This window comes from Mastomys coucha, unplaced genomic scaffold (assembly GCF_008632895.1).
Source record: "Mastomys coucha isolate ucsf_1 unplaced genomic scaffold, UCSF_Mcou_1 pScaffold21, whole genome shotgun sequence".
In the NCBI taxonomy this organism is placed as follows: domain Eukaryota; kingdom Metazoa; phylum Chordata; class Mammalia; order Rodentia; family Muridae; genus Mastomys; species Mastomys coucha.
This window is the reverse complement of record NW_022196904.1, coordinates 14,666,331-14,672,530: the sequence shown is the minus strand read 5'-3', so window position 1 is coordinate 14,672,530 and position 6,200 is coordinate 14,666,331.

Sequence of the window (6,200 nt, the reverse complement as noted above, 5' to 3'; positions counted from 1 at the left end):
CCCAACAGTGTTGCAAAGCCTTCATGCCTAGTGCTCTGAGCTCCCGGAGCTGTTCTCAGCAGGGGCAGTGCCCAGCAATTGTTCTGCTGTGCTGTGTGCTGGTGGGACAAACAAAGATTGGGCTGCCAGGGGAGCTATTTTGCCTGAGAAGGTGCTGTTTCTCTGACCTGAGAGTCCTCTTGCTCCTGTAGGTTGAGAGGCCCCAAGCCTTCACTTCAGTAGCTCTTATAACTGAGAATGTGGCCAGCAGCTGGAGGGTGGATTATACTCAACCTCTCAGAAAGTTTCACAGTCCCCAGTGCTCTGTGTAAACCCCTAGCAACCTGTAGGACTGCCCCTGTCTGTAGCAGGCTCTTTTCTCCACACTGCAGGGCATCCGACAGAAGCAGCTCCAGGGGAAGAGCGCTCCATCACTCAGGAGAGGCAGTGCTTGTACTGGTCAGGGCTGGGAGGGAGCTTTCGTGGCCAGAAAGAGAGAGAGAGAGAGAGAGAGAGAGAGAGAGAGAGAGAGAGAGAGAGAGAGAGAGAGAGAGAGAGCGCTCAAGCAGGGCCAGCTAGGAATGTCCAAGGCCCACCCTTCAGTGCCCTGCATCCTCCAGCTAAGTCATGCATTTAAAAATTTCTACTCTCAAAGTCCAAGTTGGATCCCTGACAAAAATTGGAGAGCTGACTCCATAAAGTTGCCCTCTGATTTCCCACAAGCTGTGGTAAACATGCCCCACCCCCAGTAATAACATACACCTTTTTTTAGTTGGGCTATGAAGTTTCTCCATGTTTGTTCAAATCATGAGTTTCCAATGATTTACTGACGTTAACATCTTTCCTGATATAGAAACAGTGCATGCTGTGTCAGTGTCCTCTCAAGGCACAGAACAGGACATATGTCACACAGTAGGGGCTGTGTAGTCCAACAGTGGCCATCTGTGCATGCCGGAGAGCCTGAGGACAGGGTCTCAACAGTGTGGGCAAGTGAGTAGGCTCAGTGGGCAAAGGTGCTTGCTTGTACCAAGACTAATAGCCTGGGTTCGATCCCTGGTGGGGAGAGAGAACCAACCCCATCTCCTCTCCTACACACGCACAATTGTCCTCCACCCACACCTCCACACACTTTTTTTTTTTTTTTTTTAATGGAGGTAGGCAATGTTTTCCTCTGAAAAAGTTTGCTGTTTTATGTCTGGATAGGCTGCCTGCTGCCAGGGTCTTCAGTCCTTAATTGATCTTCCCTGAAAATCATCACATGCCCAGCAAAGAAGTCCCAGACAGTTTGAAGAGGAGCTAGAGATCATGGCTCAGCCATAAAGCACTTACCCAGAATTCACTAGTAAGGGCCTGAGAGGACAACAAAGTCCAGTGCCAAAGAGTGGTTAGGAAATAGGTCTGCAAACCAGACCTGTAAACACAGTGCAATAGGAATTCCACCTGCAGACGCCCCTCCCGTCCTCTGCCCTTCCTGAGAGCAGAACTTAAGTGGACTTCACCCCACACCACGTGAAACAGCAGGTTCAGAATGGGGGTTAGGGTGGGAGTATGGGGAACACAGGCACTTGAGGAGGCAGAAGCAGAAAAATCAGAAGTTAAAGGTCATCCTCAGCTATGCAGCAAGTTCAGGACAGCCTGACTTCACAAGAGACTCTACAAAGCAAAAATTAGAAAGGTGCCACTCAGGCCTGGACTCCAGGTCTGGCTCAGTATCACCCCACTACTGTTGCTGGCGGAGTAAATAATGTCTAGACTGAAGGCAAGATGTAGGGAATGGACTTGGCTCTACCCATCCAGATACAGTGGTTAAATGTCTCAGGGTCCCCTGGGTCACTCAGGCAGAGAAACAGTTCTTTCCGGGTATTGACAAGAGCCTAGAACCACTTGTGGGAGGATTGAAAGTCCCGGGGACAAAAGGTGACCTGCATCCCTAAGTCCCTGCCAGACAAGACTAGAATCCACCACCAGGTGGTGCTCCAGGACCACAGCTAAAAACCCACCAGAGATGGATGGCACTATCTTGGGGCACAAGTGTGCAGCAGGGGTGGAGGTAGAGTAGCGTGTCCAGGCCCATCCACCTTTGAGATGGGAGGAGGAATTTTATACCTGTTACAAAGCCCACAAAAGCTAATGTTCCTATTTCACTAGTGATGTTCTCTGTTTAAAGCTCTACCCCAGCCAGACAGGGTATCAGGTAACCCAGGCTGCTCAGAAACTTCCCATGTAGTGGAGGATGACTTTGAACTTTTGGTCCTACTATGTCTACCTCCAGAGTGCTAGGGTTTCAGGCATGCACCACTAAGCCTGGCATAACAAGATAGCAACACCAGGCTATATCCCAGTCCTAGATACTCTTACTGTGAGCACTTTTCCAGATGGGGAAATTGGCTCAGAGAGGGTAGATGACTCTCCAAGAGTCACACAGCCCTGAAATAGGAACCCAGTTTGACTCATCTGGTGATGACCCCTTTTGCTGCTCCCAAATTTGAGATAGGGAAATGTGGTTATGAGGAATAAAAACCAGGAAGCAGTCAGATGAGCGGTCGGGTAAGTGCGGATACTTCCTACCCGGTCTTGAAGTGGTCTCTGCACACGCCCTCCCCCGCGGTAGTCATGGTCAAGAGTAATGTGGTAAGAAAAAAAAAAGCTGCTGGTTAGTCTTTGCTGGCCAGGGACATCAAAGAATAGGAGGACGCTAGGGACTCCACGGGACTCCTCACAGCATCTCCCATCTTTAAGGATGGCTGAGAGACTGATTTCAGATGTGTACAGGCCTAAGAAAGAGGGTGGAGTAGAACCAGATGACGGGTGAGGGCAGGAAGCGCCTCCACCCATCACTACTACCTCCTCACTCCTGTTTTCCCTACGATTGGTTGTCAACCTTCCTTCCTCAACCTGGGCCTGGAAGCCTGACTGAGCTCTTTCACTTTATTCTTGTGACAGTGAATGGCAGCCAGACTGGTTCAGATGAAAAGTGAAAAGCTTGGAACTATACCTCTGAGATGGTGCATCTGCCTAGAGTCCCCCAGTGAGGGGCTGTGTGCATGGCTCAGTGGTAGAGCCCCTGCCTAGAATCCTCCAGCATTCAATGAGGCCCTAAGGTGTGGTTTCATGGTAGATCACTTGGCTGGCATGCATAATGTCCTGGATTCTACTTTTAAGTCAATAGCTTCATCTTTTAAAAAGCAGGAGAGGTCAGGACCACAGGGAAATGCAATTAGATGCATAATCAGTCTTAGGATAATGTTCAGAAATGGGCAATATTAATGTGCAGGATATTCTGTCATTTTTGTATTATTTATTCATTCATTATTTTGCCAGTCTCATATAGCCCAGGCTGGCCTCAAACTCACTCTATAGCCTCCCTTGCAATCCTAATCCTCCTGCATCATTTGTTATCATACCAGACCTTGGATGGCAAAGGTGTCCCTCATCATGCTCTTGCCCAGACCCACGTGAGAGCCTGTGATTTCAAGACAGACATGCTCTCCGAGTCCCCCGCACCCTATTAACTCATCAGTGCCATCCACTTATCAGAGGTGTCATCTATAACAGCAAGAAGAGAATAATAACGTGCTACTTAGCTTGTGGGCTCCACAAAGTGTGATTTTACCCCTCACCCTCTTGCCCCTCTCATTCTTTTGTTTCTTTTTGTAAAATCATATTTGGGCGTGTGCTGCATGTGCGCAGGACAGGTGTCAGGTGCCTGGGGAGGCCAGTGCATAAAGCACATAGGATGCCCTAGAGCTGGAGTTACAAAGGGTTGTAAGCCTCTAGATGTAGACACTTAGGAGCTGAACTTAGGTCCCCTGCAGGAGCAGCACAACACGCAACTACCGAGCCGTCTCTCCAGTCCTCAGCGTCCTGGGTGCCAGAATCACAGATCCCCTTCATGGACCAAGTCTTATTTGTTTACTTATTTGTTTGTCTACGTATTTACCCATGCAGAGTATGGATATATCCATACTTTATCACCTGGGTAAGGCTGGCCTCGAACTCTTAGGCTCAAGTGATTCTCCTACCTCAGTCCCTGGAGTAGCTGGGTACCACTATGTTAGCTAAAATGTGATTTTTAAAATCAAGCAGTAGAAAGTGAAGGTGGTTCAGGTTCTCAGTCGCTTCCTTGCCTGTCTTCATTTTGCTCCATAGGGAAGAAGGGGGATAGTATGAGGGAAGGGAGTTTCACCCCATTTCCCACATGACAAAGCCTGGAGAGGCCAGGCGTTCGAGCTCCACAGTATCCTACTCCAGGGCCCCTGGGTTAACCATCCCCTCCACAAAGATGATTTGAATGGTACCTGCTACACCCAGCCCCCAAATTCACAGTTTGGGATTGTGGCTTCAAATTCATTTATCAGGAATCGTCCCAACTTGGTCGTGACTGCTGGTCACAGGACATCCTGAGATGTCCTTTGGTATGTCCATGTTCTAAAACTGTCTAGAATGGCGGCGGCCCTCAATCCCAAACCAGCCCCAACCAAGAAGTCTGAACTGCAGTTCTCACTATGGCCACCAGGCAGAGATCCAATCTAACAGGTCCAAATTACTCAGGTGACTAAACTTGTCTGGACTGGGTGCCCAGGGCATGCTCAACATCTAACAGCACCAAAGCTATGGCTGGCCTCTCTGCATGCCAGGCTGAATTCGGGAAGCCTAGCAGAAATCCCTTGTGAGCCTGAGGATCTGGCTCAGTTGGTAAAGCACTTGCCTCGCATGCTTGAAGCCCTGAGCTTGATCCCCAGCACCATATAACCCTGGCGTGTTGATGCACACCTGCTGTCTCAGCACATAGTAGGCAAAGACTGGAAGATGCAGAGCTAAAGGTCATCCTCCACAGCATAGGGAGCTCCAGGCAAACCAGGGCTGCATGAGACCCTGTCTTTAAAACAATAAAAGCCTTGGATTGATAATTTAAAGATATAGTAATATCCTTATCCATTTGGTTCAGGGCAGTGAAGGGTTCCTCTCCTCTCACATCTGGTCCTCTCCAGATGTTCCTGCTAGATAAGAAAGGGAAGAGAATGTCATGTCCACTCAAGGGAGGGACAAGCTGAAGGTCAAACTGACCCAGGTTTGTTCAAGTTTCAAGGCTATTCAAAAAGGCTATGAAAATAAGGCCCAGGGAAAGGGGTGGGGTTTTTTGGTTTTGTTTTGTTTTTTTAGTGTTATTCCAGTCTGTGGCTGTCTTCTGGGTTTTGGTGGCATTGCATATATCTACAGCGTGTCTGGCAGCATAGATGCCAAAGCTAACATTTGTAAGTATGGTGGAGTGTGTGTGGCAGAGGACAGAGGGTTTCCTTGCATGTGCAGGAGCCTGGTGGGTCTGAGCCAGAGTGTGAATGAATACTCCGTAGATGTGTCCACAAACTTGCAGACATTGCTGGGGGCTACCAGTGTGTTTGTATAGGGGCCTGCCATTTGTGCCTGTACCTGGGGCTGGGTGGGTTCAGTGTGTGTGCGTGTGTGTGTGTGTGTGTGTGTGTGTGTGTGTGTGAAAGCCCGTGTCACAAAGTTCAAACAATGTCTATGAAGTGCACAGTCCTGTATCTAGTCCATCCTGCTGCTGTTGCGAAGTCCCTCCTTGGGACTCCAATATTTTCCCTAAAGCCCACAGAGCTCCAGGTCCTGTGAGGGAGGCTGAACAGTCACTAGGTGGCACCATCTATTGATGCTTTTCCTTTTACCTTCAAGTGGCTGTGGACGACTGCAAGGGCCACCCCTGGCCTCTCCCCCTAACCTGGTCATCCCAGACAACTCCAGCACCCACCAAATCCATTCCTCCAGGTGGGGTCCATATTTTGTCTTTTACTCAACACATCCGTGGACCTTTCTTCTGGACAGGCTGAGCTGTAAGGAAACAAGCCTTGTCCATGGACAACAGTAAAAGGGGCTTTAGACAGGCCACACTGAGGACCATGTCAAACAGAGCAGGGAAGGAAAAAGTGGATATACAAGGGTCCATAGTAGAGCCCCTGCCTAGAACCCCAGTGAGGGGCTGGGGGCGTGGCTCAGTGGTAGAGCCCCTGCCTAGAATCCCCAGTGAGGGGCTGGGGGCGTGGCTCAGTGGTGGAGCCCCTGCCTAGAGTGCCCCAGTGAGGGGCTGGGGGCGTGGCTCAGTGGTGGAGCCCCTGCCTAGAATCCCCCAGTGAGGGCCTGGGGGCGTGGCTCAGTGGGAGAGCCCCTGCCTAGAATCCCCCAGTGAGGGGCTGGGGGCGTGGCTC